At 45.8% G+C, this 21,609-nt stretch overlaps 1 long non-coding RNA gene and 1 other non-coding gene across 5 annotated transcripts in view; both read left to right on the top strand.

Annotated features, from left to right (window-relative positions):
* Positions 1 to 874: 874 nt before the first annotated feature.
* The window catches only part of LOC113837147, a 64,652-nt gene continuing 43,917 nt past the window's right edge, over positions 875 to 21,609 (top strand). For 3 of the 4 annotated variants that reach the window (XR_004771081.1, XR_003487814.2, XR_004771080.1), the window contains exons 1-2: positions 875 to 1,046; positions 4,290 to 4,359. This is a non-coding gene — a long non-coding RNA (uncharacterized LOC113837147). The remainder of the gene's footprint in view (positions 1,047 to 4,289; positions 4,360 to 21,609) is intronic. The other variant, XR_004771084.1, reaches the window with a different exon arrangement.
* Positions 21,125 to 21,197, top strand: Trnak-cuu. The gene has a single exon. It is a non-coding gene; the product is annotated as a tRNA-Lys (tRNA).

Raw genomic sequence — 21,609 nt, 5'->3', positions numbered from 1 at the left:
CAACCCCATTCTCCTCTCTAAGTTTTGTGAGTTTGAGTACATATCATTGCTAATGGAGAGGTCTGTCTCATCGGTGAGATTTTCAGGGCATCTGGCTGCTGTGGGAGGGTGACTAATCGGTGCTAAGATCATCTCTCTGTCCTGGATGATCGCATGGTGCAGAGCACCCTGGAAGCATGAGAGCAGGCCAGAAGTCCCTGGTGTCTCCAAGGATACAAAGCCCATAAATAAATTGTGGTGTTGAGGCACCTAAATAGGAACAGAGCAGGACATGAATTTAGCTCCCGGAGCACACCCAGTGGCAAAGATAAGCTAACAGGAAACCCTTCCACTGACCATGCCTGGACCATCCCCGCCTGGCCACAAAAGCACACGGATTTCTTTCCCCACTACTATCTATGCCAATAGGGTCGGGGTGATAACCCTGGAGCCCCTAATTCACCTTCTGCTGGAAGGGGACTCATTCTGGTGTCACTCACAGACTAACGCATTGACCAAGGGTGCTGTGGACAGAACAGTGTCCCCTCGACTCTAGATTTGTGTGTGAAGCCCTAAACTCCCACATGGCAGTATTTGGAGACCTTGAGAGAGGGCTCTAAGGCTAAATGAGACCAGAAAGGAGGCTGTGACAGTGTTAAAGGGTGGGCACACAGGCAGAGAGCATGGGGGGTATGTTGAGAGAAGGCTGATCTCTGTACACCAGGAGCAAAGTCCTCAGAAGAAAGTGAATTGCCCGCTCTTTGTCATTAGCTTCCAGAGCACCGAGAAAACGCATTTCTACTGTTGGAAGCACCGGTTTGAAGTTTTTTCTTTTCTTTTCTTTTCTTTTTCCCCAGCAGCACTAGTCAACTAACACAGGACTGCTCTCCAGGCCACAGCTGTCACAGTCCCATGGGGCAGCTAGTGACTAGAGCTGAGTCACTTCTGATAGGTGGGGTGGGAAAGGGAGAGAAAGTGAAGGTCCCTGGGCCATCTCCAGCTGCCAGCTCACTTTGAAGGCGGAGAACAGGGCTAGCAGATGGGAGTGAGTTGAGTCCCTTCTGCAGGTGAGTCACAGGGTATCTGGGCACACAGCCCACTGTCAGCGCACAGCCAGCTTCTAGCCTCTGAGCGTCACATGAGAACCATGTGAGCTTGGGGGCAGCTGCTAGAGGAAGGCATGCTAGACTCATGGCATCTCTGTTGTCTTTGCCCTCTGAGTCTCTCCCGAGGTTGGCTTTTTATAGCCATCCTCACCATCAAAGGGTACTGGCCGCAAGGCTTACCTTACTCCTGCTAGTCACCCATCTCTGCCTCTTTGGGGGTGATGGTGACTTCATACCTTTCCTGTGGACACTCTTTGTTAAAAGGGGTCCCACATTTGTAAGACCCTTAGAACCCTTACCTAGTATCAAGGCTTCTTGCTTATGCACTTGGGTGAGGCTTGAGACCCCTGCCTTGTAGCCCGAGGACTCTTAGATCACACAGAAACACAGCCCCTTGGATCATCTGCCATGTTGTTGGGTGTGTTCCGGGCTGTCCTTTCTCCCCACTGCAGAATGCCTCTGTCAGGATGCTTGCACCGGGAACTTATTAAGTACCAACTCTTCTGGGAACCAGGGAACCTGATGCATGCTGGGCGGAAGACAGCGGCTGTAGTCTTCCATGGGATGCCTTGGGGGCACTGTGATCCCTTATCCCTTTCTAGTCCACACTCCAATGTCCTCCCAGGGAAGAAAACAGGGTTCTTTCTTCATTTTCTCTCTCTGTCTCTGTCTCTCTCTCTCTGTCTCTCTCTCGCTCTCCATTCTTCTGTCTCTCTCCTCTCGTTTCTCATGTGTTTTCTAGTTGTGGGTAAAACTGTGACGTCAGCAATGATTTACCAAAGCTTATGTCTGCACCTCCTGCTGTCCCTTTCCTCTGCTTGGCTGAGCACCACGGCGGCAGGAGTCTGGCCTGGCTTCCCAGCTCCCAGCATGGGACACACACATGCTTCGAAGCGTGAGGAGCAGTATTAACCTCTTAGGAGATTTCCCCACAGCAAACGAGACAGTCACAGAGTGTTATTTCTGTCGCTTCTCGCCTTCATCTTTCACCATTTAGAACCAGCCACTTTCAGTGAGCAGGGTGAAACAGAAATTCGAGATTCATCTGTATTATCTTCTGCTAGACTGTCATGATGGGAGCTGCTCGTTCGCCATCCTGAGGAACTGTGGGAATCAAGCATATGGCAGTGAAGATTTTGGAACCCTAGCTCCTGCATGGTCACAGGGCTTGGCTCTTTATACCTCAGGTTTCAGGGAGAGAACCAACATTTCCCACACAGTCCATCACTCCTGGCTTCTGATTCAGCGGGCCACAGAGCAGTGCAGCTACATGCAAAGGGCAGGAATGGGTGCGTTCCAGCTCGCTGGGGTTTGGACCGGCAGCTCTCATCCCCAGAGAAGGGAATCTCTGTGGAGGCTGGGCTGGCAGCACTCAAGCTTGCCTTGTGGTTGGCACGTAGGCCATCAGAAATCGTCTGCTGGGGCCATCCTGAGGGACAGGGATTTATTGCTCATGGAGGAATGAGAGAAGCCATTTCCTTCTCTCCACTTTGCAGGCTCCTTTTGTGTGCGGGACTGCTATTGCCCCAACCGGTTCAATACCAACTTATCATGCCTACATTCTTCCCCAGGAGTTCAGGCCTGTCTCTACCAGGAACAGGTGCCAAATTGGAGTATGGAATTTTCCCGGCAGGCCTCTGGGACTGCTGCTGCCAAGGCGACTGTGGTAGGGTTGGGGAATAACTATCGAACCACAGATCTGGAGAGGCAAGACCAGGCCACCCTTTTGGGCTTGAATCAGCTCAGGTACAGGCTGTCCCTTGAGAAACGGCTCCCCAGTGCCAAACCCAGATGAGGACTGTGAGCAAGGTTGGCTCTCACTAGACAACTCTTCAGAAGTAGGCCAAGCAGGCCCTGTAAGGACAAAGGAGAGAGGCTTTTCTGGGAAGGCCACAGCAGGCTCTGCCCAGTAGGAGTAGCAAAAGCCACATGATTTCTAGGGAAGCCCCAGACACCTGGATTAGAGGGTGTCTGAAGTGAGATCCAGACCTTTGTGGGTGCCAGGAAGAAGCAGAGCTCTGTTCTACACAGAAGTGGTCCTAAAATTCAGGACAGCAAGACAGTGAGCGATACCCTATAGCCAAGGTCAAAAGTCCATGCTGGCCTCAGCAGGGAAAGTGCTTGCCCTGTATGCACAAGGGCCTGAGTCCAGTGTCCCAGAACTCACTCTGGAAAAGTTGGGTGTGGTGGCACACACATGTAATCCCTGGCATGGGGAGGCAGAAAGAGGTGACTGCCTGGGGCTCACAATCCAGCCAGCCTGGATTAACTGGTGAGTTCCGGCCAATGAAAGACCCATTCTCAAACAGTAGTAACAACAAAGAAGAACCCTAAGGTGGGCTGCACCCGCATTCTCCTGATTCTATAGTGCATGTTCACCCATACAAAGCAGCCATCCTCCCCACCTTCCCTCACCTCTGTTTCTCTCCAAGCCAAATGAGGAGACACAGAGAAGCAGGTATTGTTCTCTTCTCTGAGGTGTGGGTATGTGCACACGAGTGTGTGGGTTCCCGTGCCCCGTACACCCATGAGGAGTCATCCCAGAATAGGGCAGGGTTTGCTTTTAATTGTATCACCTTGAGATAGGGCCTCTCACTAAACCAGAAACTCATATTTTTGCCTATGCTGGCTGGTCACTGGCCAGCAAGCTCTCAGAATTGACCGATCACCACCTGTCCAATGCCAGTGTGACAGACACATGGCAATCGCATCTAGGATTTCCCAAGGCCACTGGACATTCGAACTCATGTCATTATACTTGAAGAGCAAGTGCTGTTACCCACAGGGCCACCCCCTCCACAGCCCCAAAGAAGCAAGTCTTTTGGAGCCTGCCTGTTAGAAACAGATCAACACTGCATCGCTATCGGCAGAGCCTGACTCTGCATCCAGTGGAAGGGGCCTCGCCCACAGACGACATGGCAGGCAGCACACTTGGCCGGCTGGGAGATTTGTGACTACATGGCTTTCCTCTTTCTGGGCCCTGAAATCTTGACTACAGTTCTAAGATCATTTCCAAGGTCATTGGTGATGAGGCCATGGAGGGAACATCAGTCGTGGGGACAGAAAAGTATGCTAGCCCCTGCTGTGGCTTTGATTAGTGAGGGCATTACTTCATCTGGAGACACGCACGTCCACTGCTTCTCTTCTTTCTTGTACATCTTTAAATGGGATTAAAAGTGACTTAAAGCTTGAAATTTCTCCTAGGGTGAAAACCAGAGTCCTTGGATCTACAGGTGTCACAGCGTTAAACCCTCTCCTGCAGGCAGATGACAAGGTAGGTGTTCCTTCCTAGTCACCCTGGGAAGGGTTAACAGTGACGTGATAACCAACCATTGCCCTTTTATTTATTCACTGTTATTATTTCCCTGATGGCTAAAGACGTTGATCCTTGCTTTCCTTCACATGTCTCTCGCCTCTTCTCCCAAGAGCTGTTGGCTCACTTGTCTTCATTGGTGGGACTATTTGGAGGGTTGGGGTGTGTAACATTCGGGGTTCTTTATATGCCTACAATTAACCTCCTGTCAGATATATAGTTAGCAGAGAATTGTCTGTAATTCTTTAGGCTGTCTCATTACTCCTGAGTATTTCCTTTTCTGTAGGGAAGGTTTTGAATGTCACACAACCCCATGTGCTGGTTCTGCGAGACTTGAGTCGCTTTCTGAAAGCTGGGACGTTTCCCTGTGTATCCATCTGTGGTTTCAGAGTTCAGCATCTTCCAGTGCTAGAGTTTTGTTCAGAATGAGAGAGGGGGGTCTACTTTCCCAGTGTTGTCCATTGAAGGTCCTGGGCTTTTTGTTTTGGGGTTTTTGTTTGTTTGTTTTTGCTATCCAATGTAGTTGTGCTTTTAACTTTTTTGTTGTTTTGAGACAGGGTTTCAGCCAGTAGCTCAGAGTGGTCTTGAACTTGTAACAGAACCCAGCCTTTTCTCAAGTTCTATGATCCTTGCAACTGCTTTCCCAGTGCTGGGGTGCTTTCCCAGCTCTGGGGTGCAGGTGAGCATGGCCACTCCCAGCTATGATTCTTTCCCCAAATCCAAATCCAATTTGTCAACACTGTCTGCCAGGCAGTGGGCTCCAAGCTCTTCTTCTTTTATCTCAAATCCAGCATTTTGGAGGAATTAAGTGACAAAAGTCTATTTGGGGCCGGGCGTTGGTGGCACACACCTTTAATCCCAGCACTGGGGATTGGAAGTTTTAGAGGGTCCAGATGCCTGGTTCATCTCCCTCTGCATCTTCCTTTTGTTCTCATCACACATTCCCCATCATGTGTGGCTCTGGTTGGGAGGCTGGGGCTCCATCCTAAGAGACAGTTCTATATATCTGATGGGAAGATCTCTGCTGCACGCAGAAATGGAAACGGAGAAATTATTGGTCTATTGGGCTGTTTGTAAAGAGCCCCTGAGAGCCCAGGGGTCCTGCAGGAAATTGGGCTGTTACAAACACAAAACAGAAAGGGCAGAATTCGGGTCTAAAGACCCTAACAGAGACCCTTATGGAGGAGCTGTCTTTAGAGAGTATAAAAAGCTGAACCAAAGACATGGATGAAACCGAATAGACTTTTTTTCTTTTTTTTTCCGAGACAGGCTTTCTCTGTGGCTTTGGAGGCTGTCCTGGAACTAGCTCTTGTAGACCAGGCTGGTCTCGAACTCACAGAGATCCACCTGCCTCTTCCTCCCCAGTGCTGGGATTAAAGGCGTGTGCCACCAACGCCCGGTCCCAAATAGACTTTTGTCACTTAATTCCTCCAAAATGCTGGATTTGAGATAAAAGAAGAAGAGCTTGGAGCCCACTGCCTGGCAGACAGTGTTGACAAACTGGATTTGGATTTGGGCCCATTGGCTTCAATGCTGGAATATTGGCTTCACGGCCACACATGTTCCCCACTTTACACGTGTAAGAAACATGTATTCAACAGAGGCTATACTTTCGACTATAAACAGTGGGGGGGGGCAGAATCTTCAGGATGTGGCAGGTAGAGACCCAGAAAGAAACCAGCAAACCAGAAAAGCTGTTAGCATTTGCTGTCCTGGGCCAGTGCTCTGGGCACATATCTTTGAAGCCTCAGTACTCAGTTGCTGCTTCCAGAAGTTGTTAACCTTGCAGTGGTAGGACCTCATGGGGTATAGCCCAGCACCACTTCCAGCCCCATTCTTCACTTCCTGATTCTTGAGATAGGAGCAGATGGTTGCAAGCTCCACTGGCCAGAGAGTAATAGTTGTAAGTAATGGTTGGACCTGCAGGCAACCATGAGGAGTTGTCTTAGGATTCTCTCACTGAAACACTATGGTCCAAAAGCAACCTGGGGGGAAAGGGTTTGTTTCAGCTCACAATTTTCACTGAGGGAAGTCAAGACAGGAACTCAAGGCAGGAACCTGGAAGCAGGAACTGAAGCAGAGGCCCTGGAGGAGTGCGGTTTGCTGGCTTGCTCCTACGGCTTTCTCAGCCTGCTTTTGTATACAGTCCATAACCACCTGCAAGGGTAGTGCTGCCCATTGTGACCCGAGTTCTTGCACATTAGTCAATAACCAAAAGGATACTCCCCAGACCTACCTACAGGCCCATCAGATGGAGGCATTTTTCTCAGTGAAGGTTCCCTCTTCCCAGGTATGGCTAGGTTTGTGTCAATTGACAAAAACAAAACAAAAAACAATAACAACACAAAACAACCAACACAGGAGGATTTCCAACAGAGCAATGACTTGCGTTTAAGTTGTGTTTGGAAAGAGCATTATGCTGCGTTGTTTTGGGCAGACTATGCAAGTGGATCAATAAAGCGGGAACACCGGTAGGGCAGTCTGCTGACTGTGGTCACAGGACTAGGATGGCAGGAGTGTTCAGGAAGAGGAGTGGAAAATTCTGGAACACACCTCCTCACTTTGTTCACATGCCTTAGGTGTCACTCCATCTACCCCTTTAACTGTCATCTTCTCAGAGACCTTTCCTGGTCTCCAAGCATGCACGTTGATGAGCTGGCTGATGGAGAGACTTGCTAGTATAATGTGGGGTGGGGGAGGGGTGGGGAGGGGGTGGGGGAGGGGTGAGGGAGGGGTAGGGGAAGGTGGGGTAGCTGTTCAAGCTGTCAGTAACAGTTTGTCTGAAGAACGCAGGGCTGGTCATTCCTAGCAAATCCCCATCTAACTCATCAAATCATCAAAAAAGCAAATAACAAGCAAACAGATGTCCCAACGGAGGTCAGTGGGCCACTGCACACTGCCACAGTCAGCAGACAGCCTGGGACCTCTGATTACAGCACTTATGCTAAGCAACTATCTCTTTCAGACCATATTAAATGACCCCAGTGACATGCTATGTGGCCATTGCCATGCAAATACAGTTTCTCCTTCTGTTGATTGGGGCCTGGAACAGCTCTAATTCACATGAGGCAGATGACCAAGGGCATTGATTGTATAGGTCTAGTGCCACATTGTCATGCCTCCTGACAAGACAAGAGTGAGGGACAGGAGAGTTCAGGATTTTCTGGGGAATGGCACCTTGATTCACACAATCAATGGCATCGTGTTGCTTGAACAGGCTGCAGCAGATCACCGTTACTGTCAGTTTGACTGGGTTTGGCTTCACATAGGAGATACACCTCTGGGCATGCCTGTGAGGTGTTCCAGGGGGCCTTATTTGAGGAGCAGAGACCCACCCTGAATGTGCGGCAGCTTTCCCTGAGAGAGGGAGCCAAGGAGAAGTTTGTCAGAGCTATGTGATCTGGAGCATGCCACAATCCACATTGCAGTAAAAGACACACACCTTTGCATTTCGCATATCCCACCCAGGAAAGCAGCACACGGCCTTCGAGACAGCCCAGCAGGAAAAGGTGCACGCTAGGCAAACCCGGAGACCTGAGCTTGGTTCCTGGAACCAAGGTAAAGGAGAATACCAACTTTACACAGCATGTGTGTACCATAATACACACCATGGGCATACAGGCGTGAGGGCACGCATGTTCGCTCACACTCCAGTAACAGTAAATGAAAATAAGGATAAAAAAGTGAAAGTAGTATTAACAACTAGTTTCTCAGGAAGCACATTTCGCCCACACTGGAGAATTCTGGTGTAACCAATTTAGTGGCTATTATGGGGCTTTTAGCTCTAAGAAGGGCTCAGAGCAAGGAAGGGCTATCTATGTACCAGGACACAGGCTTCCCTTCTGTTCAGACAGTATGACTCAGAAGACTCTTTGACATGAGAGACAGCTCTGATAAGAAGAGATGTCAGTAGCTATTTGAATAGTCAGATGGTCACAGAAGAACCCCCTGCCACATGCAGCAGAGACACGCACACACCATTCAAACACCAGTGCTGTGAACCCCGCTGGACTGAGCGGGGAGATGGAACAGGAGTGATCCAGTGGCCAAAGCTGGTTTTCTAAGCCCAGGGTCCAGGCAGAATGACTCAACAAAACACACAGTCTGTTGATCTAGTCACACACTGCTGTGAGATGGAAGCCCTAAAGGAAGGCTGGAGGCACACAAGAAAGTCACAGAGCTGGTGACTGGGGCCCTCACGTCGCCACTGCTGTCTGGCTGTGCCCTGCCCCTCTGTTGTCTGTGCCTCTGACTACTTGAGAGTCCCTTAGGATGCAGTGACAGAGACCAAGAATGGGGCCGAGTGTCATCAAAATGGAGCTGGCCCAGTATATGACAAAAGCCAAAAGTAGATGGCTGCCGCATAACTCTGAGGGCACCCCACCCCACACAAACCCCAACAAGAGAATTCAGTCATGAGGCTGGGAGATGGCTTGGTGTGCAAAGCACCTACTGTGTTAGTGTGGGGCCCAAGTTGGAAGAGTTTGAATCCCCAGAACCCACACAAAGCCAAGCATGGAAGCTCATGCCCATTATCACAGGGTTCCTAGGGTGGGATGGAAGGTAGAAACAGCAGAACTTCCAGAAGCCAAGGCCCACAAGCTTGGGGTACACAGCAGCTGATAAAGAGACCCTGTTCCAAACAAGGTGGAAGGCAAGGACAAACACCCAGGTTGCCCTCTCACCTCTACACACATGTGGTGGCGTGTACACACCTGCATTTGCATACACACAACAACCTTGAACCCAGTACGCACTGAAATACTTTCAACGGGCAGAACTTTGGGGAGGGTGGAGGCTGACCCTGGACAACCATTTCATGGAGAGAAGGAAGCAGTGTGTTATAAGAACATATGGGCTTAAGGACAGTGAAAAATGGTGTGGCTCTTTGGTCATGGGCCTGGGTAAAAGAAAGAGTGGACTTCTGGGAAAGAAACGCAGGACTTCACGGAACTGAACACAAGGTGTGAAAATGTTCATACCCATGTTCTTACCTACCAGACAGCATAAACAACATAAGTACCCAGAATGCCTTAGCTGGTTGGCATTAGCACACTTCTGTGTGGTCAGACCAATGTTGGCACAATGAACATATATGTGTAAAACTTAAGCATTTATGCAGTGTGACAGAGACTACTCATGACCTCACTAGCATGGGCTACCACTCACCAAGTGTGATTTATATCTTCCCGAAGCTTAATGTCCAATCTACCAGCCACAGGCACCAATGTCAAGACCCTAATATAACCCTACCTCACAAGGTCAGCTATGTGATAGAAAGCTACCAACACTGGGTCCCTTCCCCCTGAAAGGATTCTTGGAGGAAGGTATGTCTTTATTCCCTGCAGGGCCTTGACCTGCACCACTATGTAAAGATTCATGGTGTTTTAGGATCTTGTAAAACGATGTGTTGGGCCAGGAAACTCAAATGACCTCGTTTTGAGAACCTAGAAGTGCAAGTCTTAGGTTCTACTCCAGATATGCTGAATGGAACTTTGAGGCAGACCCAAACAGTACTGTTTCAGGTGATCCTAGAGGACACTAGTGTTAGGGGAATCACTTGCTTAACACGGAAGGAGATGCTGCACGTAGTGGGCACATGGGCAGGGTGTCACACAGTGTGCCAGCAAGAAGCACCAGCCTGTCAGTGATGGAGTGGTGTTTTATGGGAGTGACACTACCCAGCACAGACAGGAGACTGTCCTGTAGGATACAGAGCACAACTGCTCTCAGTCAGGAGTCCAGGAGAGATTTAAGCCATACAGAGAGTGTTTGGGGTGACTATGACCTCCATCCTCCCAAGACTGACCGATAGCTTGACTCCAAGGGGGATAGATACTAAGATCACTACTACAGTGGATACCTTAAACTTTCATTTCCTCAGAGAGACCTCCTTGGCAATGGCTGCCATCGGTCAGTGAGCACTGAGGAATAAATGGGTTTGGGCAGCCAGGGGTGGGCATGCCGGGGACCTTGATAACCAGGACTTCCCATGACTCACTTGGGAAAGATGTGTTTCTAGTCCTACAGCTTGGGGCTCTGGGAGGCTGGGTTCCAGCAAAGAGGAGTAAAACCAGTGAGAAACATTCTGTCTGGAGAGAAATGTAAGAGGATGAAAGAAAGTTTAGAGTGATGACTATGTAACCAACACCAGGAGCAACACAGGTATCCAAACCCAGTAGGATGGACATTCTAGACAAGTGAAAACCCCATTTCAGTCAGTGGAAAGCCAACTCCTGGAGCGACGAGCTGTTGGTAACAGGCAGTGCCGTGAGCCCTTCTGTGGTCCTCGTTTTAAGGCATGTCTACTCACCATCCTTCTGCATTCTCCCACAACAGACTGTAGCATGGAAGACAGGAGAATCAGGACCCTAGTGGGCTGGAGAGGAAGATGAGGAAGACAGAGAGGACTGGGGGTCGAGATGCTTGGGAATTGTTTCAGGGATGGAACTTGACCTGAGGAGTGGAGGGGCAAGATGGAGGAGGAGGCTGGGTAGTGCAGACTTTAAAAACACACACACACTAAACGTGTAGAAGAAGATGCAACATGCTCAGAAACTACGCATCTGTGCAGAAATGTGAACAGCACAGGCACATGTCTGAGAGGTTTTAAGAAGCACGTGAGAGGCCAAAAGGCAGAATGGATTCTTTGCTGACCTAAATCTCAAGCAAGCTAGAAGCTCAGTCCAACCAGGAGGGCATCCACGGGGAGTCCCATTTGGCTAAAAGTAGAGCAGCCGACAAATTCTTGTCTTACCCTAGCGACAGAATCATCAATCAGTGCAGGGGAGATGGAGGGGTTTCTGCTTTCAGTGGGAAGAAAATCTTTGTGGAAGTGAAATTGGTGGGAATTGAGAGAGAAAATTGCTTGATTCCCTTAACTGCCCTAAATGAGTTGCATTTTCTGTGGTTCATGAGATCTGAACCCATTATTAGTGGATTTTGTGAAGTTTTGAAAAATAAAATTGGCAATAGACAAAAGGACTTCACAAAGGAAGGTAGAGTTTATGCTGGAATGAAAGACTCCCAGAGAACAGGACTAGCAGATGAAAAGACAAGAAATTAGTCAACCAGCTATGTTTCTGGAAGCAGAGGTGAGAAGTCCGCAGAGGAAAGTGTATTATCAATCTAATATGGCCCCTCGGAGCTCTTCCACAGCAGCCTGGCCCCAAACCAACTTTTAAGCAGTGTATTTCACTCACATGAGTATTTATACTCTATTTCTAGTTACTAGAGCTTTTACATTAACCTGATGGTTTTTATTAGTTAATTTCCTTATTGATATCATGGACAAGAAGCAACCCCGGGTGGGTGGCCTTATTCAGGCTCATAATTTGAGGGATCATGACAACATGAAGTGGCTAGTCACACTGCATCCACAGTAAGGGAGCAGAGAGAGAGATCCTGAGGCTTCCCTGGGTTTCTCCTCCCTGATCTTTGCCCAATCCCGATCCATGGGATGCAAATGTTCCATCTCAGTGGACCCTCTCTGAAAACACTCAGAGAAATGTTCAAATGGCTTATATGTTTCACAGTCCAATCGAGGTGACAATTGAAAGTTGCCATCATGCAGCTGAAGAAACAGGTTAGGCAAAGTCATTGGCTTGCTCAAAGCCACATAGACAAAGCCACACAGAATTGAATCAAAATCAACCCCAGTCAGTATGCCTCTCTGAAAAGCATTTGGTAACATTACTAGCTTTTGAAAACCGCTTAAACACAAGTGCGTACACGTATGTGTTCATGTGTGTGCACCTGCATGCGTGTGTGTGTGTGTGTGTGTGTGTGCGCGCACACGCGCACTTGTATGTGTGTGTGCATGCAAGCATGAAGATTGGCGTTACTGGATGAGCTATCTCCTTAGACCTGTATATTTAATTTGGAGAAACGGTGGCATTCTTGCCTTCATTAGATAAAGTCACTGTGTCTTCAAATCTCCGTCTGTATAAGAAGACGCTGTCCCCCAGACGCCACCAATCATAGGCCCCCCTGACTTGTAATTTCTGCTGAAGAACTTGATGTTTCCTTTGTTCGTTGGCCTGTGAGCCTGTGATTTTGTGGGATTTGAGCACGATGTCATGTTGCTTATTTATTTACTCATCTTTCTACCAGGCTGTCTGAAACTTTGATTCTGATTGGTCTTTCTGACCTCACCCACAGTCCCCTGGGGCTGGCTTGATCACGTGGTGCTCTGGCACTGCTGTCTGGGTCTTTCTTTTCTTTCCTGAGTCTCTGACAGAGGCAGAAAAGCACTCAGGAAAGTAGTGGGCTCCCTTGCTGAGAAATGTGAACACAGTGTTCATGCAAGACAAGAGACAAGAGCCAGGTCATGTGACAAACCACATGGCAGCGAATCTTCAGAAGAGATGAGAACACGCCAAGACTAGAGTCCTGAATGTGAAACTAGAAAGACAAGATGGAAATGCAGGCAGGTCGAGAAGAAGGGTCAGAGGTGAGAGGTCAGAGCGGTCTGTTCATTTCAAATAGCCATTGATGTTCAAAACCTCTGCCCTGCCGTGTGTGTGTGTGTGTGTGTGTGTGTGTGTGTGTGTGTGTGTGTGTGTGTGAGTGTGTGTGTGTCTTTTGTGTCTACCTCTCTGTGTGTTTATTTGCACGTGTCTTTTTGTATGTGTATGTTTGTTTGTCTGTCTCTGTGTATGTCTGTGTGTGTGTACCTATATGTCTGTTTCTCTTTGTGTTTGTGTCTCTATTTGTGTGTACGAGAGAGAGAGAGAGATCAGGTTGCAAGAGAATTATTTTTGTAGTGAATGGATATGTCTCTAATACTCAGATACTCAGACAAGGACAGATAATTTTCTTGTTTAGAATTCTTTATTGTATGGCCCTTGCAATGCCTCAGCAGCTAAAGGCATTCTCCACATGAGCCTGGTCACCTGACTTTCATACCTGGAACCCACATAAAAGAATAATAGAACTGACTCCACAGAGATGCCCTTTGGCCTCCACATGTGTGTCATGCCATGTGCACCCACCCATAAATAACATATAAATAATAATCAATAAATAACATTAACTAAAAAAGTTAACCTTAAAAACAATAAATCAAACTGAAAACAACAACTAACACCCCAACCTTCTCAGGGTATCTTATTGCCTAAGTAGGAACCACCCAGGTGTTTTAATGTGATTCCAGGTCCTCTGTTCTACGCTCTGACCTCTGACCTTCCCTCCACAGCTTTGCATTCTCTATGCGACTATTGCTTTCCAAACTCCCGCCATATCTGGCTTTTGCTTGGAATGCTTTTCTCTGTTCTCTGTGACCGTGCGGATTTTCATCCTTGAGTCTCCAGAGCTGTCCTGACCACTCTTGCCTCATGTGAACCCTTCCCATTTTGAACTCTCACAGTAATTATTATCTGCCCACGTATTTGGCAGATGGTCATCGTCTCCTTGAGAGTCTACTGGAAACCAATCCTCCACCCAGCTGGCTTATGCAATGAGGAAATTTATTATCTCATGTAGCAGGAAGTCCTGAGTCAGGGCAGGCTCCAGCAAAGATCTGGGGACTTGAAAAACTCCTTGGAAAGCCATGTTTACCCAGTTGTCATCCAGCATCTGCTTTCTCATGGTCCTAAGGTGACCACCAAAAGCCAGTTTCCCCTTTGTCTGTCTGTACCTAGCAGCCAGAGACTGAGAATTCAGGCCCCAGGCAGTGAGCACTGGACCATAACAGTGACAAAGGGGACCCACAGTGCTCCTGTGGAGAGGGCCTTCCCTTTCTCTTTCACCCAACAGGAGAGCTGGGGTCTGGTAGGCATCACGAGGGAGGAGATGAGTGTTGCAGGGTCATATGTTGCCCTGAAATAGTTATCTGTTATCTTACCTAGCTGTTTGTCATCCTCTCCATTTCTTTTCCCTTCGGGTCAGTTGCAAAACCTTGTATGGTGCTTACATTTTGTAAGTGACATGTGATTTTCTTATAGTTATGTCAGGAACTGATCATTGGATGGATTTGGTGTTTATAAGGTTCAGTGACATTCTTTATGCGCATGCATGTGTGTATGCTCGTGTGTGTGTGTGTGTGTGTGTGTGTGTGTGTGTGTGTGTGTGTGTAAGTGTGTGCATGTATGTATATGTGCAGGTGCACATGTGTGAACATACTTGTGCAGGTCAAAAGTCAATTTCAGGTGTTGTTCCTTAAGCACCATCCACGTGTTTTTTTATTTTTATTTATTTATTTTTAAATTTTTGCAACAGGGTCTCTCCCTGGCTTTGAACTCTGTGGGTAGGTGAGGCTACCTGACGAGTGAACCCCAGGAATCCCCTGTGTCCACCTCTTTAGTGCTTGTATTACAAACCAACACCACCATGTCCATTTGGGTTCTGTTTTGAATGGGTTCTTGGGTTTGAGCTCAGGTCCTCATGCTTGGCAAGCGCTCCTCCAACTTAGCCTTCTCCCCAGGCCTCCATGACCAGGACTACAAAGTGCACTTAAGGCTTTTGAGGTTCAGGGATTAACTTAAAAAGATGAAACCCCAGGAAGTCAAAGATCTGGAACCTGAGACCACATGCTCCTTGATCCTGGGTTTACTCAGCTCCGGGAACTACACAGTATTAGCATCACATGCCAGTCAGACGCCCAAGGTCAAGGAGGCGGAGATTCTGTCCTATGCTGCTTCCACCCTCGAGACTTGAATATGTCTCCTTGCTCAAACCTGTATCCATTATACTATGTTCCTCCCAGGGAAGGTGATCATAGTACACAAAATTAGTGCTTAAGATACTCATTCACACCTGGGATTAGTAGCTCACGTCTGTAATAGTAACACTTGGAAGGCAGAGGCAGAAGGATTGGGAGTTCAAGGTCACCCTCAACTACATAGCTAGTTCAGAGTCAGTCTGGGCTATGTAAGATCCTGTTTCAAAACAAACAAAACCAAGCAAGATATTCATTCATTCATTCATTCATTCATTCATTCATTCATTCATCAACAAACTTCTGTCTTGAATGCCTATCACCAAACTGTGCTAGGGAGTAAATACATAGTGAATAAGAAATGATTCTTCAGGCTGGAGAGATGGCTCAGAGGTTAAGAGCACTAACTGCTCTTCCAGAGGTCCTGAGTTCAATTCCCAGCAACCACATGGTGGCTTACAGCCATCTATAATGATATCTGGTGCCCTCTTCCAGCCTGCAGGCATACATGCAGGCAGAACATTGTATACATAATAAATAAATAAATAAATAAATACTTTAAATAAAAAAAAGAATGATTCTTGCACCCAAGTTGCCCACCGATGGACATGCAGTAACTTCCTCTTCTTTAGTAATAACCTGTCTCTGTGAGGTTGTGGGGACAGACGCCTCACTGTCGTCTGCCTTGAACTTGGTGCTTTTGTGTAGACATCGAGCTGATCTGGGTGATCGGAAGGGGCAGTCTGTACCCACTGTGTTCAGTGCTTGCCCTCAGGTGGCACTGAGCTCAACTGAAAAATCTCTAAGATAGGATTCATACTAGTGGTGTGCTGTGCACACTGTGAAAGCCGTCCCCTACATGTAAGGCTCCTTCTGACAGCTGTGGCTGGGAAATGTCATCTGCTAAAGCATAGTAAAATGAGCTGAGGTAGTGGTTAAAAGTTTCTGAATGAGTCAGGCCTCTGGTGCTAAATTTATTAATGAATCATGTTCCTCGCCTAGCAGACACTGTGGCAGAAAGTGAAAGAGGAAGAGGCCCTTCTATGTCTGTTTTTAACAATGTGTTCTGACCCTCCATCTGCCGGGGCAAATTCCAACATGTCTTAGCAATTTAAAACAATACTTGTCACTGAAACATGGACCCGTCTCCCAGCCTTCAGAAGAGTAAATGAGGTCTTTTCTCTAAGAATAGAGTCTAATTTTCATCTTCGCCCACAGGTTTCAGAGTCTAAATTCCTACTGACCAAGCTGTGGCCTCTGGTGCCTTGGTTTTTGTAGAACTTCAAGTCTCATCTCTATAGGAGTCACCAAAACCTTCTTGGACAGTAGTCATCTCCACTTGTTTCTTGCCTTACACTTTTATTCCAGCCTTCATTGTTATTCTGTGTTGGCTTCCCATTCCATAGCTCTGTTCTGGCTCTCTTTATAGGCCATTTCCTGGGAGAGATCTCAACTGGGCCCTTTCCTAGTCATCCTGCGACTTCCTCTTCCGCTGAGGCTTCTGCACATGAATAAGAATTGCAAGTTCCTCCACCTTTATACCGTCTTAAATTGCATCATTCCTCTTAGCAGCTGCTCACTGGAACTGTGTGGGGTCCTTGGTCAGCCGTGACATCACCGCCCCACCATCCTTGATGTTTCTGCTCTCCTGTCAACCCCAAAACCCTGCTCTATTCCTGCTGTGTTCTCTAGACCTGCCCTTGATGGTAGGATAAAGACTCAAAGTTTGATGGCATTGGCTTTCTACAAATTTACCCTGATCTGCAGGGTGGTATGGAGATTGTCACGCCTGCAAACATTTCTCCTGGATGGCATTTCTAAATACTCCATATCCCTTAAAACTCTATCCATACAATACATGGGCTTTGGAAATTCATTTGTCTTCTTGATTCATACAAAATATTAAGGCTAATCTAAACTGCCTTCTCCCCCCTCTTCCTTTTTCCCTTCCTCTGTACGTGTGCTTTTAGCTATTCATATACCTTGGCATATCTATCATCTATCTGTCTATCTATCATCTATCTGTCTATCATCTATCTATTATTTATTATGTATCTATCATATATCTCTTTATCATCCAGCTATAAATCATGTATTTATCTATTATCTATCATCTATGTATAATTTATCTGTCTACCATGCCACTTAGTATATGTATATAGCTGTAATCTGTCCACCTATTATGTATACATCATGTATCTATCTTATCTACCTACAACCTATCTATTATCAATATCTATCTATCTATCTATCTGTCATCTGTCTATCATCTACTTACCTATCATCATCCTACCATCTATTTGCCATATATCTTTCATCTATCTATATATCTATCATGTAGCTATCAATCATCTATCTATCATCTAACTAGCTACCTAGCTAGCTGTCATCTGTCAATCTATCATCTACCAATTAATTTATCAACCTAACTCTAATCTATATTGAAGTGAAATAGAATGTTTGTTTAACTATGTAAAGATGTGTTGTTGTTTCACCATGCCTGCCAAAGGCACATGATTGGTCTAATAAAAAGTTGAATGGCCAATAGCTAGGCAGTGGAGGGATAGGCAGGGCTGGCAGGCAGAGAGAATAAGTAGGAGGAAGAATCCAGGCTTGGGAGAGAAGAGAATAAGGAAGAAAAAGAGAAGACACCCAGGGGCCAGCCAGCCAGACACAGAGGAAGCAGGAAAGAAGAACATACAGAATGAAAGAGAGGTAAAAATCCCCGAGGCAAAATGTAGAAGAAGATAAATAGGTTAAATTAAGTTATAAAAGCTAGCAAGAAACAAGCATAAAATAAGGCCAGGCATTCATAATTAATAAATCTTCATGTCATGATTCGGGGGCTGGTGGTCCAAGAAAGCCAGCCATACTGAATATCTCTCATCTACCAATCATCTATTTATAACCTATCATCTGTCTATCATGTATCTATCATATCTCTAGCTACCTAGCATGTATGTATCATGCATCTGTCTACAATCTATCTTGCTGTTGTGTATCTATCATCTGTCTATCATCTACCTATCTATCTACTATCTACCTATCTATCTACCATCTATCTATCTACTATCTATCATCTATCTATCTATCTATCTATCTATCTATCTATCTGTCTATTATCTATCTATCTACTATCTATCATGTATCTATTTACTACCTATCATCTATCTGTCTATCTGTCTATTATCTACCTATCTGCTATCTATCATGTATCTGTCATCTATCTATCTAACATCTATCTATTTATTGTCTATCTCTATCTATCTACCATCTATCATCTATTTACTATCACCTATCTATCTATCTATCTATTTACTATCATCTATCTATCTAACATCTATCTATTTTCTATCATCTATCTATCTATCATCTATCTATCTATTTACTATCTATCTACTATCTACTTACTATTTACTATCTATCATCTATCTATCATCTATCTATCTACTATCTATCTGTCTATTTACTATCTATCATCTATCTGTCTATTTACTATCTATCATCTATCTATCTATTTACTATCATCTATCTATCTAACATCTATCTATTTACTATCTATCTATCTATCTATCTATTTACTATCTATTTACTATCTATCTATCTATCTACTTACTATTTACTATCTATCATCTATCTATCATCTATCTATCTACTATCTATCTATCTATTTACTATCTATCATCTATCTATCTATCTACTATCTATCTATTTACTATCTATCATCTATCTATCTATCTACTATCTATCTATTTACTATCTATCTATCTGTCTATTTACTATCTATCATCTATCTATCTATCATCTATCTATCTATCTATCTACTATCTGTCTATTTACTATCTATCATCTATCTGTCTATTTACTATCTATCATCTATCTATCATCTATCTATCTATCTATCTACTATCTGTCTATTTACTATCTATCATCTATCTATCTATCATCTATCTATCTATCTATCTATCTACTATCTATCTATTTACTATCTATCATCTATCATCTATCTATCTACTATCTATCTATCATCTATCTATCTATTTACTATCTATCTACTATCTATCTATCTACTATCTATCTATTTACTATCTATCTATCTATCTATCTACTATCTATCTATCTATTTACTATCTATCATCTATCTATCTATTTACTATCTATCTACTATCTATCTATCTATTTACTATCTATCATCTATCTGTCTATTTACTATCTATCTACTATCTATCTATCTATTTACTATCTATCATCTATCTATCTATCATCTATCTATCTATCTATCTATCTACTATCTGTCTATTTACTATCTATCTACTATCTATCTACTATCTGTCTATTTACTATCTATCATCTATCTATCTATCTATCTATCTATCTATTTACTATCTATCATCTATCTCTCCATACTTGTGTCCATTCATCTTGCTATCATTTGTCATGATGCATCTATCAAGCTTCAGTTGAAGAGATGATTGGACGCCCAGTTGTGGACAGTGTGATCAGCCAACAGCTCCCAGATTTCATCTTATTCCTTCGATGTAGAGGGTTATCTTGCCTGCATCTTACAAGAGTGCCTATGTCCATGACTGAAGGAGGAACTTCTAGAATCCTGAGCTTCAGGCAGCTGCAAGGTGACTGCCAGCACTCTTGACCTCCCGACCCCCATCAGCTTTCTTTGTCTAACTCAAGTCTTCATCCATCTTTAGAGGAGCCTCCTTGATAATGAATAGAACATATCACAAATTTGTCTTAGTGTCTCCTTCCAGAGACACCCACCTTGGAGCGTTTGCACAAGATGGTAGAAGCCTGTTTCACCACTGGCTGGAAAGGGAGATGACAGATAGATGGCCCCTAGCAGAGGACACTAGTTTTGTGGTTAGACATTCACCAGTAGGAACAGACGGCAAGGTGTGCTGGTGGAAGGTGCTGGGTTGGAGGGCGTGCTGCATCCAGCCACTGAGGCACACAGAGGGAATCATAGCTCTCTAGGCAATAGCAGTCTGACATTTAACAACTCCTGCTGACGGTCATTCACGTGCTCTGTGGGAAGGCGACAGACAGCTGGGAGGACAGTGGAAAGGTGAATCTCACAGCCAGAGGGTTCCTTGTTTGTACACAGTCTCATCTGCAAGTAAGGAAAGGTTCTCAGTCCAGGTCATCTGAGTGACGTCAAAGACGGCTAACTGCTCAGGACATGCAGACCTCTTATGGTCTTGGTTGGGGACACCTGGGGCCCAAACAATTAGGATGCAGATATTTTGATCTGTGTACTTGCAGTATTATAACTCTCTTGTTAATTTACCTATCTAATTTTCTCCCGGCATTACTAATTATTGCCTCTTTCTCATCTGTCCCTTCCCTCCCAATCAACCTAGGAAAAACTGCCCACAAGGAGAAAACTGCTCTCACTGTGAGTTCAGGAGGGTCTTTCCATGGCTGTCGAGGATTATTGACTCCACAGGGTCCGTACTTTCCCCTTTGCTATGAGTTCCCAGGGAGGTGTATCCCAGCCTGTCTGCTCTGCTTGACCTCTTCTCCTCAGCCCTTCAGCTGCTGTTTCCTCACCTGCTGTACTGCCATTCCATGTGACTTTACTGCAAAGCGAGTACACAGCTGCTTCATGGGTTGTTGCATGAATCTGAAATGGCCTGCAAGCTCATGCTTCAGACACTTGGTCCCCCACCGTGGTACACTTTGGGGATGTCCTGGCAACTTTAGCAGGTGGGATATAACTGAAAGTCACAGGGGTATATTATCTCTGCCCCCCCATTCCCTAATTTGTCAGCTGAGTTGGTCCACAGGTCTTCCCTCCCACAATGGCCTAAGCCTTGTGATACCCAGGAACCCAAAATAGTCTCTCCTTTTGTTAGTGTGTCCCTCACTGCGACGCAAAGGTGACGGGTACATGCGTATGTTTCTCCTCTGACATCCTAAAGTTGGACCCATCAAATGAAGCCCCTGTTAATCTCATCCCCACAGCACTCTGGAGAAGAGTTCACCTACTCACCAAGCCACAGTCCCTCAGACCCAATGGTACAAGATCTGCAGCAGGCCATTTCCAAGTTGGAGGCCCAGCTAGCTCAGTTGGTAGAGCATGAGACTCTTAATCTCAGGGTCGTGGGTTCATGACCCACGTTGTGCACCATTTGTAAAGATAACTCTTTTTGCCAGCCACCTGAGTTCTGCCCACCACAGATTGATCTGTAAAGAACTGACAGCCTTGTGCCTCTTGCTACTTGACAGCATTCTTGGGGAGGAGGGGGTCCAGGCTGTGAGTTTGTGCTGCAAAGACTTTCAATTTTACAGTGTGTTTGCGGACTGGTCAAGTGAATGTGAATAACTAGTAGTGTAAAGATAGGCCTCTCTCACCTGTAATTAAGTCAGCCATAGAAAGACAGGCTGGGATGCTTTGATAAGAGGAGAGAGTCGGGGTCACATGACAAGCAATGTTCAGCTCAGCAGAGTAATCATTGCTGAAATTCTGTGTTAGGTATCTATCCTTTCCCCCCCAATTCCTCACAGCTAGATGTACTTCTCTATCCCGAGGCTGCGGG

This window comes from Cricetulus griseus, chromosome 8 (genome assembly GCF_003668045.3).
Source record: "Cricetulus griseus strain 17A/GY chromosome 8, alternate assembly CriGri-PICRH-1.0, whole genome shotgun sequence".
NCBI classification, from domain to species: Eukaryota; Metazoa; Chordata; class Mammalia; order Rodentia; family Cricetidae; genus Cricetulus; species Cricetulus griseus.
The sequence above is the reverse complement of the archived record's forward strand: the minus strand, read 5'-3'. Positions and strand labels throughout refer to the sequence as shown.